Source organism: Brachyhypopomus gauderio, chromosome 4, assembly GCF_052324685.1.
Source record: "Brachyhypopomus gauderio isolate BG-103 chromosome 4, BGAUD_0.2, whole genome shotgun sequence".
Classification (NCBI taxonomy): domain Eukaryota; kingdom Metazoa; phylum Chordata; class Actinopteri; order Gymnotiformes; family Hypopomidae; genus Brachyhypopomus; species Brachyhypopomus gauderio.
In genome coordinates this window covers 10,880,740-10,897,115 of record NC_135214.1, presented here as the reverse complement: position 1 = coordinate 10,897,115, position 16,376 = coordinate 10,880,740, and positions in this window count along the sequence as shown.

Here is a 16,376-nt window from a genome sequence, read left to right as displayed (position 1 = left end):
TCAAGGCTCTCCCAACACCAAGACAAAGCGTTTGAAGTGCTTACCTGTTTGTAGAAGATGCAGGCGTCTGGTGGAAGCCTGACTTCCTGAGAGGGCACCATGTGGGCTCTTCGATTTTATCAGGAGGTTTCAGTAGCTGAAGAGACCATAACATAGCGCAATAGAGCGGAATTTAGCGGATTATAGCAGAACATAGCAGATCTGGGATTTTTGTATCTTCATCCTGGTTTGTTTTCTCTTGAAGTGCTACATTACGATTCCTGGTTGATTTGCAAAGTCTCCCACTTCCTGGTCTCCTGCTGTCGTGAAGTTTCACCCCTCGCTGCATAGACAAGGCCCCTGAGGGACGCGACCCCTGAGGGACGTGGCCCCTGAGAGACGCTCCATCGTGGGCCTGCTGATGGACAGGACCTGCTGTCTGAGTTCCAGACCTCCAGGAACTCGTCCCCTTAGATACGGCTTTGCGCTGGACTGCGTTAGAGAGCCTGCAGTGAGAAAGCCAAGGTCATGCCCTCTCCACCAGCCTCATGAATATGTAAATACTAATCGCAGTCCTTTGACTTGGAGCAATAACAAACAGATCCTTGTTATGAAGGAGATGACTAGGCCATAACAGCTGAAAGCAAGACGCTGGCTCTCCCCACTGCCATGATTCTTTGCGATCAATACGCACAGTGAAAGCTCTGAGGGGCTCTGACCGTCAGTGAAGGTGAAACTGAATGAGCCGAGTCCGTTTACAGTGGCGCAGAAATTGCGGATTTTACTGCTGTAGAACATTAAGCATCTTTTCAGCAAGTCCCGATCTAATCAAACAGGTTGTTGTCCTCACCAGGAGGCAGATGAAGGTCACGTTCGTTTATGCGCTTGGCGTGTCGGCCGGCTCGTACGTCGAGTGCGGACTTCCTGCCTAGATGAGTGTGAGATGGAGCAGAGCAGTTAACTCACTCTGAAATATCACAAACCCCTCTGAGACCGTGTGGAAGCAAACTGCTTTTGCCAGGCATGGCAACTCTTCCACTTCTCAGTACGACCACCCCTTTTAATTAGTGCTTTTATAATAGAGTGGGTTTTGTAAGCAGTGACCCTGGAGATTAAAGACACCCCTGAAACTCGGGTAAGAGTATAGCATGCCAACAATGTTTTCTGTGCAAGGCTCTGAATTGTAAGCATGATTTTTTTTTAAATACACTCAGGCTCCCTAAAAAAGCTCTTGGTTTATAACCTAGCTGCTGGTTCTGAATCCATCTGTTCATGTATTCATTAGGGCACTATCATGCAGCTACATGTGTGGTTGTTTTTATGTGTTGTAAAACACCAGGCAAGGTCACCGCGCTTCCTGAGGCCCGGGGTGTTTACAGTCATTAACCTGTCCAGCCCTCAGAGCCCCATGAACTCTTAATTTATTGGAGTCTTCTTGCTAGCAGAGTGACATCAGAAAGCTTTGCTGTTGCAACTTCGCCATCCTGGACCCAATTTAGAGGCCATGCTGGTGGGAGGGGGGGGGAGAGAGATGGGCCTTACCTGTCAGCCCTCCTGAGAGAGGACGGCACCGCCGCCAGGCCCACCGACCCAACACACTTTGATTTATTTGGCTCCGGTTTCCCGATGGCTTGTAGTGGTAGAATGAGCTGAGCGTGAGCCGTGAGGGGAGAGTGGCGGCTCTGGGTCCAGGAGATCCCACTTCCCCTGCAGAACATGCTCCAAGTCGGTCTTCATTACAGGGGCTCCGCCACAATTAACACCAGGGAGGAACCCTCAGTTCCACCTCAGAGGTACATACCCGCATCTCCATGAGTGTGTCTTGAATATAGATCAAGAAGTGTAGAATAGACAGATAGATAGAGATCTTTTGAATTTAGAAACATTTCTGCTTTTGTCCACTAGACAGCAGATCTCCTTTGCCGGCCAGACGCCCCTACAGGTGTCGCTCACAACACAAACCTTCCACTGTGAAACAGGTTCAGTGCATGAAACAGGTTGACCTTTAATTGCAAAACTTCCAAGACAGGAAATAATCTTTTTTAGTGACGCTGACATTTTCAAAACATTGAGTATTCTTTGGAATTGCTTTTTGTTGAAGTCATAGTGATAGCATCAGTGCATTTGGCCAGGGAGTGCGTGAAGCTCAGAGCCCGTGATCCAGGTTTCTGCCATCACCAGGTGTGTCGTCAGCAGAAGGCTGAACGTCTCCTCAGCTGTCTGGCAGCGTCGCCAGGGAAACCCCGATAAACATGCCACCCTTCTCTGCTTCTCTGTTTGGGCACCAGCACCTAGTATCAATAGCAGGAGCTTCAGAGAGCGTTTCCCAGTCAGAGCAGCTCCCCGTAAATGTTGGTCTGTTTTAGTCAACGACAGTTCTCTGCAAACTATTACCTGCCAGGAACGGAGAACAGATGTGAAACAGATGAAGACCGACCTGCTCCACCTCACCGACGTGTGAGCTCACAGATAGAAACCTGATAGTGTGGAAATGTTCTTTGCACAGTGTCACAGGGAAATCTATCACGCTCAGAATCTCAGCCACTATATTACTGCCTCGGAGGAAATATGACTTCTTCCCCTGGTTTGTTTTATCCCCACATCTCTCGCTCTCTGCCTGGGAACCCGGAGCGGCAGGACAGCCTCCGTCCTCCGTCCTGCTGCCAGTGTATTTCCTGCCCACGGTGTGGAGGGTTAAAGTCTCGACTCACATAAGGCTCACGGCAGCTCCCGCGCAAAAACACAACAACATCCTGCCTGAAGAGCCGCACTTCTGAATACATTTGCCAGTCTGGAGCCCTATTACTGTACTGATGGGATTGTAAATCATTTTAGGCTCAGGGTTCTTATAGTTCTTATTCATTGTTCCCCTTTTTATGATTCCCATGGAGGTCCCTTTCCTTGCAAAGGTTTTATGCTAAAACGTGAAATGAAATAATTAGTTGCCTACTTTTGAGTGAAGTGTGGATGAAGGATGAATAGAGCTTTGGTTTTAGATTAAAGTGATGCATGTAATTTGTGGTTTTTGAAAAGGTTGGAATAGGGAAACAAATTTACACAAGCTTGGTTTTCTCTCTGTCCCTCTCTCTCTCTCTCTCTCTCTCTCTCTCTCTCTCACACACACACACACACACACACACACACACACACACACACACACACACACACACACACACACACACACACACACACACAAACACGTGGAAGACCAGCTTTATATCCATGAAAGCTTAGTTAACCTGTTTTTATCAAGCCAAAATGGATTGTGCTTTTGATGGGATTGAATTTTCATGTGGATTTTGTCTTTTCAGACCAGTGGAAAAAAATGTACCTCCAGCTTTTAAACAAATTGTTTTTGCGTGTGGACCTTCCATCACAAAGTGCCTTATTTGTGCTAAAAGACTTTGTTTCTGATGAAAGTCGTGGCCCATCTGAGGGGTGGAGAACGCCCGGTGCGGTGGGGTTTAGTTGAGCAGACGAGTCACGACCTCGCTTCACTCAGGACAGAGATTGGACGAATGCACACGCTTTTATTGCAAATGTGTCTTTGTTCCTCTGAATCGTGCGTTTAGCCCAGAGCGTGAAACCTTCGCCGTTCATCTCCCAGAAGAATCCTGCCCGGATGAATCTTTGTCTTTGTCCAGACAGGTTAACCCCTGCGGGACAGTGAAGCTGAACTGAAGTCTTCAGGTTTCTTGGCCCCAGACAGCGTTTATTTACTGCTGTGCTGTACCTTCACGATGTTGGGTTTAAATACAGATTACACTGTTGACTTCTGTTAAGCTTGTGTCGTAGTATAAATGTTTGACTAGAGATGGATTTGCTTGGGGCTGGTGCAGGTAGGTGTCATCGCACTGTTGGACCATGCAAACTGTGGGAGTGAGTGCAACCCCAGAACCCCACACACTTACCCCAAAAGCAGGTGAAGACCTGTACTGGGTTGACGGAGTGGTTCTGGCTGTCCGGCATGGTCGGACCAGCCAGAAGGTAGAGATAAGAGCTGTCTGGCTCGGGCTGTGCGTGCAGAGGTGGGGGGTGGATGTGGGCACCTCCCCTCGGCAGCCACAAGCAGGGAGCACGTTCCAGGGGGTGATAAGTCTCCTGCAGTGAGAGCTCAATCCTCTGTGGGAGTCTGATTGATGGGCCAGTCACAGGGCCCCAGTCATGTCCTTCAAGCAGGAGCATAAGAAACAGGGAGAGGAGTGATGGAGACCACTGCCATCCCCATGCAGTCGTGGTGAACCTCCACCCGTGGTGAACCTCCCCCCGTTGTAAACCTCCACCCAGGGGGATTTCTGTTCTCGTACAGTACATCTGCCATTTAATGTTTTGCTGTCTATCTGAAATGTTGCTTCTTGGCTATCTGTTTTAATTTTTTGAATGTCTGATCTGGCAGAATGTTTAAACATCTGGAGTGTTTTAACACTGGTGCTTGCAGGTTGTTTTTGGTTACTGCTGAACTGTATTTCTGTATTTATGAAGTTGGGCAAATGGCCCTGAGGTCATGGGGGGGAGCACTTCTGGCTGGACCCTCAAACCAACCTAGCAAGCACACAACCCTGTGTCTCCACAAATACCCAGCTGTGTCTGGGTATTTGTGGAGACACAGCTCCCTGCCCCATCCCTGCCCTCCCTGCCCCATCCCTGCCCTCCCTCCACACACAACCCTGCCATCTCCACACACACAACCCAGCCGTATTTCCACACACAACCATGCCCTCCCTCCACACACAACCCTGCCATCTCCACACACACAACCCTGCCATCTCCACACACACAACCCAGCCGTATTTCCACACACAACCATGCCCTCCCTCCACACACACAACCCTGCCATCTCCACACACACAACCCTGCCATCTCCACACACACAACCCAGCCGTATTTCCACACACAACCATGCCCTCCCTCCACACACACAACCCTGCCATCTCAACACACACAACCAAGCCGTATTTCCACACACAACCATGACCTCGCCTCCACACACACAACCCTGCCATCTCAACACACACAACCCAGCCGTATTTCCACACACAACCATGCCCTCCCTCCACACACACAACCCTGCCATCTCCACACACACAACCCAGCCGTATTTCCACACACAACCATGCCCTCCCTCCACACACACAACCCTGCCATCTCCACACACATAACCTTGCCCTCCCTTAACACACACAACCCTGCCCTCCCTCCACACACAACCCTGCCATGTCTTCAGCATACAGTTGTTTCTGGAGGAAAAAGAAGAAAGAAGTTTAGAAGAAAGACGTCAGAATTTCTCTCCTACTAATAAGAAATAGACGAATAGACTAATAGACTAATATAGACTAATATATCAACTACTTGCATACTATTAAAACTCTTTGAAGAGTTTACTGGGTGCTACATGTTAATCTTTTTAAAATTAATTTGTAATTCCCATTTTGGGTTCTCACTCTAATATCTTTATTAGTTAAATGTGTTATTATGCTAAATTCAGGCACAGTCTGACTTTGCTCTCACAAAATAACGATGAAATGAACACAGAAGGTCTTAGGATGAAGGTTGACTTTGATGTTCCGATTCACTTCATTCAGGAACTTTTCAAATATTTGCTAAGTGTCTGTGCACCTGAGCCTGTGCGATCCACTGGGCTGCGTCTTGCTGTAAATGTTAATGGCCTTCGATGAGTCTTCTCATTACAGACCTGCTAAATGACATTCTGCAAGCTTCAGTGAGACGGCCTCCTCTGCCTGAGGCTCATGTTCTAACACTGGTACAGGTTTACTCTCATCAGGAATTAGCATTTGAAAAGAATGAAGAATGTCCTCTAAATTGTTGCTGTCCTAGACCAGCTAGATTTGAGTTCTGTGGATCCGATTAACACCTGATGTTGACACCTGATGCTGCCTCTGTTTGGGATAGCAGGGAGCCCACAGAGACGATGCATTTAACAAAACATTATAAAGCATAACTGCAGGCCTGAAGGAAAATCTATCCTCTCCATACAAACATCCCATCTATTCTGTCCTAATAAATCCCAGGTGGGCTGGTCCAGTATGTGACACGCCGTGAGTGACAGCAGGATGTGAACGTGTTGATGAGCAGTGTGTATTTAGGTGAGTTTAGAACTTAACTGGAATACATAATAGAAGCAGCACCGGAACAAGAAACGAGACACGCAGAGAAACACAAGAGACACGCAGAGAAACACAAGAGACACGCAGAGAAACACAAGAGACATGCAGAGAAACACAAGAGACATGCAGAGAAACACATCAGCTAGAGACGTAAATTACAGTGAGTGACAAGATCAGACCAGAAGACACAGAGCAATTACACAATGAGGTGAAGGGAAAGAAGATGCAGACAATGAAGAGCAGTGATCAACACGAGACAAGGTGAGACCAAAACCACAAGACAAAGACCAAAACCATGAGACAAGATGAGACCAAAACCACAAGACACGGACCAAAACCACGAGACAAGGTGAGACCAAAACCACGAGACATGGACTGAAACCACGAGACAAATTGAGAACGAAACAACAAGACAAGGTAGGACCAAAACGACGAGACAAGGTGAGACTGAAACCACGAGACAAGGTAGGACCAAAACGACGAGACAAGGTGAGACTGAAACCACGAGACAAGGTAGGACCAAAACGACGAGACAAGGTGAGACTGAAACCACGAGACAAGGTAGGACCAAAACGACAAGGCAAGGTGAGATCGAAACCATGAAGCCAGGGCAGGGATTTGAACATAGTGCAGGGATTTGAACATAGTGCAGGGATTTGAACATAGTGCAGGGATTTGAACACATTGCAGGGATTTGAACACATTGTAGGGATTTGAACATAGTGCAGGGATTTGAACACATTGCAGGGATTTGAACACATTGCAGGGATTTGAACACATTGTAGGGATTTGAACATAGTGCAGGGATTTGAACACATTGTAGGGATTTGAACACAGTGCAGGGATTTGAACACATTGTAGGGATTTGAACACAGTGCAGGGATTTGAACACATTGCAGGGATTTGAACACATTGCAGGGATTTGAACACATTGTAGGGATTTGAACACAGTGCAGGGATTTGAACACAGTGCAGGTCCTCACTGGGATGAGCAGAGGGATGCAGGAGCGTAGCATGAGCTTGATGGAGTAACACAGCCTCCGTTCTCACAGTCTGAGCTGCTCCACCACGTGTGGTTATATCTGGTTATATCACTCCACATACTCTACACATACTCTACACATACACTCCACACACTCTACACATACACTCCACATACTCTACACATACACTCCATACTCTCTATGCCACATACTCTATGCCACTTACTCTACACTCCATACTCTACACATACTCTACACTCCACATACTCTACACATACTCTCCACTCCACATACTCTACACATACTCTCCTCTACACATTCTCTCCACTCCACATCTTACGCTCTGCAGGTGTTTCATGATGGGCAGCTATGTTCTCTGTTTTCTGTGCATCGGGTCTAACAAAGAAAGCAGAAAGCCATCAGTCAAACAGCTAGACACAGATTACTAGTGAGAGGTGCTGGTACGATGTGGTTCTGTCGGGTCGTGGGCTTGGCATGTAGGCGGGCTGGTACAACTGAAAAAAAAATCAGGTAGCAGGACGTATGCAGTGTATGTGTGTATGTGTATGTAATGACCAGACAGTCATTCATATGCAAATACGTCTACAGACCCGCAGCACGTAAGACAAAATGCTTGTGAGTCTTGCCAGTCCTGATTTGATGGGTCACATTCAGACGTTTGGATGTTATTGAGTGTCATGATGACGTTCTGGACAGCCTCCTTGTGCGTGTGCTCTTACATAATCTTCTCTGCGGCCCTGTGTGGGGGTCTGAGGCCCATGTTGCCGTCTCGCTGCAGGCAGACACCAGCGTGCCAAGGTGTGCAGCTCCAGGCGTTGTGCCTACACTGCCAGCTAGGCTGCTCTCCATCATCACACAGTCCGTGGTGCCATCTGGCAGAAAGGTCATGATGCTCAGAGTGGAGTGAAGCATTAAACGTCCTGTTCCTGCGGTCCCGCTCCCGGAGCTGCGGGAGGATGCGTCCTGCCGACCCGTAAACTTGAGCTTGTGTCTCATCCACCTCTCCTTTCCAGTATGTGGCTGACTATTTGGTCATCAGCAGGTGTTTGTTTCTGTCAGTGTTTAAATCAGTGTTTATTTTTAGGTTTCAATTTAGCAATTGATAGGAGGATGAACTCGTGCTCTGATCACGTGTGACCCGCACTGAGCCACCTGTCTGAAAGTTCCTCTTCACACCAGAGCAGGAAGTGCTTGACTCCTGGATGTACCCAGCAGTTTGTGCTTCTTTACCAAAATAAACCTCCTTGCTGCATATTATATTGTTGCGTTACACAGTCCATTTCGGATGATATAATAGTTGTGGGATTACAGCGATTAGTGATGCATTTAACCTTCAGTCAGGGAGTCTCAGATGGCAGCTGCTCTTAGAATTGGCACAGAAAATTGCAAATGATGTGTTCAGAGTTCAGCGCTGCTCCTCGGCAGACCAAGGCCACACCGTGCAATCAAAGGAAGCTTTTGGGAACATCTCACCTTCCTTGTTGTTTCTCTGCGTAGCGTCATGATCCGTATGCGTGCGTTTCGTGCGCAGACCCTGAGCTGCCCGTGAGCTGTGCAGGATTGTGCAGCCGCACAGCTGTGGCTGAGTGTCTCCGTCGTCACACTCAAGCCAAATGATATTTATAGAACTTGCTCCAAACATTAGTGCAGCCCAACGCTATTTCTGGGTGAGAACAGGCGTGTGTGTTAGTGTGTCATCGCTCTCTTTCTCACACTCGCATCCGACCACTCAGCTGACCATAATGAACATGGCAGGAACACAGACGTCACCATGGATGCAGCAGCTGGCTAGCAGCTGGTTGCCTTGGAAACCTCAGATTTTCAGCACCACGCGGTGGGCAAAGTTGAAGAAAAGTTAATTGCTTTTTGGGCTTCAGCCATAACTGACCAAACGGGGGGTTTAGTGGGTGAGGAGGGACAATGTGAAAAGTTTTATAATCTTGTGGCCCAGCTTGGAATAAGAGGCCTTTTTGTGATGGGTGCTGAATCTGCTGCGTTAGTCTGGAAAAGAGGGCAAGGCCTGGAGCTCAGGCCCACCTCAGTATGACCACACAACACCTGAAGGAGAACTGGAGCAGAGGAGACACAGATGGAGGGGGATAAAAATCACAAAAAAACAACAGCAAAGTAATCAAACCTGGAAGAGAAATGGTACATACTTGGTTGGTCTTTTCTGCTTTGTAAGTTAACTGTGCTTGCTCTGTGTTGGCTGTGTAGTGACTGTGTTGACTGTGTAGTGACTGTGTTGACTGCATAGTGACTGTGTTAGCTGCGTAGTGAATGTGTTGGCTGCATAGTGATTGTGTTGGCTGTGTAGTGACTATTGGCTGTGTAGTGACCACTGATGGCTTAGTTACTTTGAAAAAGTAATACTATTACTGATTACTCCTTTAAAAAATAACTTAGTTACGTTACATATTACTTGAATTTAAAAGTAACTATGTTAGATTACAAGTTACTTTAGTAGTTACATTCTGCAGCAAAGAGTTTTTCCAATACTCACTTTAGTGGAAGTGCATTTTTAACAGTAACAATGTATCTCCTGACATTTAAATAATCAATCAATCAATCAATCAATCAAAGTTTATTTGTATAGCGCTTTTCACAACACATGTTGTCACAAAGCGCTTTACATGATTTAAAAGGTTAACAATACTATGGGTCCAGAACCCTAATGAGCAAGCCAAAGGCGACAGTGGCGAGGAAAAACTCCCTATGATGGTGGGGAATAGGAAGAAACCTCGGGAGAACCAAGACTCAAAAGGGACCCATCCTCCATTGGGCGGCCCGTTAACACACAAATTACACAAAATACAGACAAATACACAAGTCACACACAAATCACACAATCAGACTAAAAATTAAAGTTCTGGGTTATGATATTGTCACTGTAAATGTCTGTTGATGAACGCCAGGCTTTCATTCCGTGTCGGAACAGCGATGCTGGTATTGTAGGCTCCGACTGCAATGTTACTCTCCAGGTGAACCTCGGAGAAAAGATACGAGATGTAGTAAATATGTAACAGATTAATCAAAGGCCAAACTAAACAGATGAGTCTTTAATCGAGTTTTAAACATTGAGACTGTGTCTGAGTCCCGAATAGAGGCAGGAAGATTATTCCACAATTGTGGAGCTTTAAAAGAAAAGGCTCTTCCACCTGCTGTGATCTTTTTGATCCTCGGAACAGTTAATAACCCTGCGTCCTGCGAGCGAAGTGAACGCGCTGGGTTATATTGTTCAATAAGTTCACTAAGATAGTCTGGAGCTAAGCCATGCAGCGTTTTATATGTTAATAAAAGTATTTTATAGTCAATACGGAATCTAATTGGCAGCCAGTGTAATGACGATAGTACGGGACTAATGTGATCAAACTTTTTAGTTTTTGTTAAAACTCGTGCTGCTGCGTTCTGAACCAGCTGGAGTTTGTTTATCGATTTACCAGAACATCCAGCTAGGAGACTGTTGCAATAATCTAAACGAGATTATGTATCTATAATTATGTATGTATAATCTAAACTAAATAATGTATCTCCTCACATTACGTTTTTGTTGCTGCGCGGTATTATTTGTAAATATATTTGTAAACGTAATACAAGTGAACTATTCAGTCAGACAGCTATTTGTTGTGAAACTAAATACCATTACAATTTCAAGCATTTTTAAGTAGGCTACGTTAGCAAAAATTCCAGCACTTTTCAAACTCAATGCAACATTAAAATTCATCAGGTAAATGTTCCTTCCCCTGTATTTGAGGGTTATTTCTTTACACTACCATATATCGTTACGGAGAACACTGCACAGAATGACGTGAACACGCTCGCGCTCTCACAGGTTCGCGCGCAGTGTGCGGAGTCGAGCGCTACGGTCAGACGCAAAAGCATAACTGAGCCAAGAAGAAAGCAAAACTATGTTTTTACTAAGGAAAATAAAAATAGTAACACACAGTTACTTGGATAAGTAACTTTAATCTGATTACTGGACTGGAAATAGTAACTCGTTATATTACTCGTTACTGAAAAAAGTGGTAAGATTGGAGTAACGCATTACTGACATCACTGGTAGTGACTGTGTTGACTGTAGTGACTGTGTAGTGACTGTGTTGATTGTGTAGTGACTGTGTTAGCTGTGTAGTGACTGTGTAGTGACTGTTTAGTGACTGTGTTGATTGTGTAGTGACTGTTGGCTGTGTAATGACTGTGTGTTTGCTGTGTTGGCTTTGATGTGACTGTGTTTGCTGTGTTGGCTGTGTAGTGACTGTGTTGTCCGTGTAGTGACTGTGGTGATTGTGTAGTCAATCAATCAATCAAAGTTTATTTGTATAGCGCTTTTAACAACTCAAGTTGTCGCAAAGCAGCTTTACAGGGTTTACAAGGTTAACAAGGTTCCTACAATTAAATGAGGACAAAACAGAAGTTCTCCTTGTGGGCCCTAAGGCCGCAAGACAGAAAATTCCAAATTTAATGCTTAATCTTGCAGACTATCCCATTACACCTGGCACAGTAGCCAAAAACCTAGGCATCATACTCGACTCTGACCTATCATTTGATAAATATATAGATAATACTACTAGGATAGCTTTTCTACATCTCTGCAACATTGCCAAATTAAGAAATGCATTATCACAGGATGATGCAGAAAAATTGGTGCACGCATTTGTTAGCTCTAGACTAGACTACTGCAATTCACTACTGTCAGGATGTTCAAATAGGAATCTAAATAAACTTCAAGTAGTTCAAAATGCCGCAGCTAGAGTTCTGACCAGAACTAGAAAATTTCAGCATATTAGACCAGTCCTATCAGCCCTGCATTGGCTCCCAGTTAAATTTCGTATTGATTTTAAAATTCTATTATTAGCATATAAAGCACTACACGGGCTTGCTCCTGAATACCTCCAGGAACTTATTTCCTACTATGAACCCCCACGTCAACTAAGATCACAGGGTGCTGGTCTGTTATTAGTTCCACAAATTAACAAGGTAACAGCAGGGGGAAGAGCCTTTTCTTATAAGGCCCCCCAGCTTTGGAATAATCTTCCTAAATGTGTCCGGGACTCTGACACAGTCACAATCTTTAAATCTAGGTTGAAAACCCACTTATTTAGTCTAGCGTTTGATAATTAATATCCCCCTTAGATAAAGGTACAGATCCAGGGGTTCATAGACGAAGGGTTTTATGGTAGACTGGGGTACTGGTGCTGTCATCCTGTCACTGCTCGTGGTCACTCAAGTTTGTTGACAGTGCAGTGGACGGATGCCATTGTCTCAGAATGCCCCCAAGCCTATGTTACCTTCTGGTTCTGCCTTTTTTTTTAGCTAGGCTGTAATAATTTAACTTAGTGCCGGAGTTGCTGCCACTCTCCAGAAATGTTTATAATTTTACCTGTCCTGTATATGTCCTCATACAGAGCTAATTTTCCCTGTTTCATTTCTCCACATGGCTGCCCGCCTGCTTGAGGAATAATGAGATGAGGAGAGACAAGCGATCCATCCTGGCCGGCCACCTCCTGCCTAACCGGATGCCTACACCATGATGGACATTATTACATATTTTTCGGTCTAAATTGACATTATTGCATCTTTTACATTCTGTCTACATTCTGTCTATATTGTTGTTGTTGTCATGGTGACCGGTGTCGGCCAGAGGAGGATGGGTTCCCCCCCTGAGTCTTGGTTCCTCTCAAGGTTTCTTCCTCATACAAAAAACTAGGGAGTTTTTCCTTGCCACTGTCGCCTTTGGCTTGCTCACTGGGGGCTAGGACTCGGCACTTGTAAAGCTGCTTTGTGACAACAACTGTTGTAAAAAGCGCTATATAAATAAAATTTGATTGATTGATTGATTGAACAATACTATGGGTCAGACGCAAAAGCATAACTGAGCCAAGAAGAAAGCAAAACTATGTTTTTACTAAGGAAAATAAAAATAGTAACAGACAGTTACTTGGATAAGTAACTTTAATCTGATTACTGGACTGGAAATAATAACTCGTTATATTACTCGTTACTGAAAAAAGTGGTAAGATTGGAGTAACGCATTACTGACATCACTGGTAGTGACTGTGTTGACTGTAGTGACTGTGTAGTGACTGTGTTGATTGTGTAGTGACTGTGTTAGCTGTGTAGTGACTGTATAGTGACTGTGTAGTGACTGTTTAGTGACTGTGTTGATTGTGTAGTGACTGTGTTGGCTGTGTAGTGACTGTGTGTTTGCTGTGTTGGCTTTGATGTGACTGTGTGTTTGCTGTGTTGGCTTTGATGTGACTGTGTGTTTGCTGTGTTGGCTGTGTAGTGACTGTGTGTTGGCTGTGTAGTGACTATGTAGTGACTGTGTTGGCTGTGTAGTGACTGTTGCTGCGTAGTGACTTGTTGGCTGTGTAGTGACTGTGTAGTGACTGTGTTGGCTGTGTAGTGACTGTGTTGGCTGCATAGTGACTATGTTGTCTGTGTAGTGACTGTTGACTGTGTAGTGACTGTATTGCTGTGTAGTGACTGTGTTGAGTGTAATGACTGTGTTCACTGTTTAGTGACTGTGTTGACTGTGTAGTGACTGTGTTGACTGTGTAGTGACAGTGTTAGCTGTGTTGTGACTGTTTAGTGACTGTTAAGTGTGTTGATTGTGTAGTGACTGTGTTGGCTAAGTAGTGACTGTGTGTTTGCTGTGTTGGCTGTGTAGTGACTGTGTTTGCTGTGTGTTGACTGTGTAGTGACTAAGTTGGCTGTGTAGTGACTGTGTTGGCTTTGTAGTGACTGTATTTGCTGAGTTAGCTGTGTAATGACTGTGTAGTGATTGTGTTGGCTGTGTAGTGACTGTGTTTGGTGTGTTGGCTGTGTGTTGACTGTGTAGTGACTGTGTTGGCTGTGTAGTGACTGTGGGCTGTGTAGTGACTGTGTTGGCTGTGTAGTGACTGTGGGCTGTGTAGTGACTGTGTAGTGACTGTTTTGTGACTGTGTTGATTGTGTAGTGACTGTGTTGGCTGTGTAATGACTGTGTAGTGCAGGTATCACCAAATGGCGGACCGCGGTCCGGATCCGGACCCGAACGCCGTCCTGTCCGGACCCAATCACATTCCTGATTAACTGGATACGGACCCAAATGCCAAAAAAAATTTAACGGGAGACTATATTTTAAACCGGAGAATTTATTTTCAGACGAGTGTTACGTTCACCACCCATTTGAGTGTTACGCTCAACGACTTTCGTTCGGCACCCAAACCCCCCGCTCAACAACTTTCGTTCGCCACCGCGGACCCGGACCTAAGGTCTGAGCTATCTGCCAAAAATGGACCGCGGAAAGATTTAATTGATTACCCCTGGTGTAGTGACTGTTTAGTGACTGTGTTGATTGTGTAGTGACTGTGTTAGCTGTGTAGTGACTGTGTTGATTGTGTAGTGACTGTGTTGGCTGAGTAGTGACTGTGTTTGCTGTGTTGGCTGTGTAGTGACTGTGTGTTTGCTGTGTTGGCTGTGTAGTGACTGTGTTTGCTGTGTTGGCTGTGTGTTGGCTGTGTAGTGACTGTGTTGGCTGTGCAGTGACTAAGTTGGCTGTGTAGTGACTGTGTAGTGACTGTGTTGTCTGTGTAGTGACTGTTGATCGTGAAGTGACTGTGTTAGCTGTGTAGTGACTGTTTAGTGACTGTGTTGATTGTGTAGTAGTGGCTGTGTAGTGACTGTGTGTTTGGAGCAGTTTCTGTGCCTTTAACTGCTCATTCTTCACTATGATCATGAAGTGCTGGTTCAGTATGTTTTCCATCTGGGTAAATCACAACACTGTGCGCCTCTTTGTGGGTGCGGGGGAGAAAAAAACAGACAGAGGAGAGCAGGAAACGAGGTGTTCAGTGCGTAAACAAAATAATGGAAAACCAAAATGAGAAGCAAACCTGTCTGACAGCCAGAATGTTATGACTTGGGATTCTCAGAAGAAATGTTTTATGTGCCAGAACAACCTGGAGTTGAGCATTTGGTAAAAAAGAGACCTAATTCACACATACATAACAAACGTGATGTAACCTAAACAAGAGCAGACACGTTTGAACAGGAAGGCTCGTAAAAGCCAGTAAACAGGATCAGACACGAACACCCCAGGGTTCGGTGGGAATTTCTTGGAATCTTAATTTCAGCCAGTTGAGAAAGCGGCACTCTGAGCGTAACACAGCTGCCCTGATGAAACTACTAGTGCATATAAAAAAAGCTGCCTGCTGCTGCCCGTGTCCTTCGCTGTGGGCTGAAGGGACCTCGGTGAATGCTCGTGAGCTCGTGATGACTCAGTGTGTAGCTCCCCACAGGCTAATGGGCCCCTCTCACTCCTCTGTGGAGGCTGATTGGAGCCTGTGGCCCTGCGGGTTTAAATCAGTGCTCTATTCACGTCAGCGAGCCTTGAGGCAGTGCATCATGGGTCACCTCTCAGCACCAGTGCATTTACACCTGTGTCAAATATGGCGGCCAACTCATTTAGGCGCATATTGGGAACTCTGCTGGATATCTGATTTTAGTCCTGGACTGGGACCTGTCGGGATGTGTGTTAGTTGTACAGTAGTTATTAGTTGTTCGCATGTCTTTGTCTTTGTTGCATGTCACATTTTGATAATTTGATCAGATCATACAACCCTGCAAGATACAAAAATATTCACTAGAAGCAGTATTTTTATTTTCATCATGCTGTTCTATAGTTAGATGTTTCTTCATACACTGGGCTCTTGGAGATGGTATGTTAAGAGGAAGATGGTGTTTTAAAGGTACCCTGCCAACTGCTGGCAGAACCCGCCGGTGCAGTGGAAGGAGTGTATTACTCTTCTGCCTTTGACACATGCAAAAAGGTGAAATGATTAATTGCAAAGTCAAGTGCACTTTGTGAATTCACAATTAAGTTCTTGGTTGTTATTTTGATTATGTATATTAGGGGGACATTTATCTTTAAACATGCTGGCATTTAATCCTGATTTTAATGAGAGATTGAGGGTGAAAGTGGGTGAGAGAGAGAAAGAGGGAGAGGGAGAGAGAGAGAGAGGGCGGGAGGACAGTGATTAACTGAAGAGTGTTGACTTCATACTATTAACAAGCACAGCTGACTGTACTGGATAAGCCATTAATACCTGACAGAATGCAGCAGACAGGACCCCATTGTTTTAGGCTTCAATAGGAATCCCACATCCCTGCAGCTCCTGTTGACCATAGTGCGTCGTTCATTATGAATGTGGCGTCTGATTGCGTCTGCATGTTTTCAGCAGGTAGTAACGATAGTCTCTGCACAAGGGCAGAAGGAACATCAAAGCCT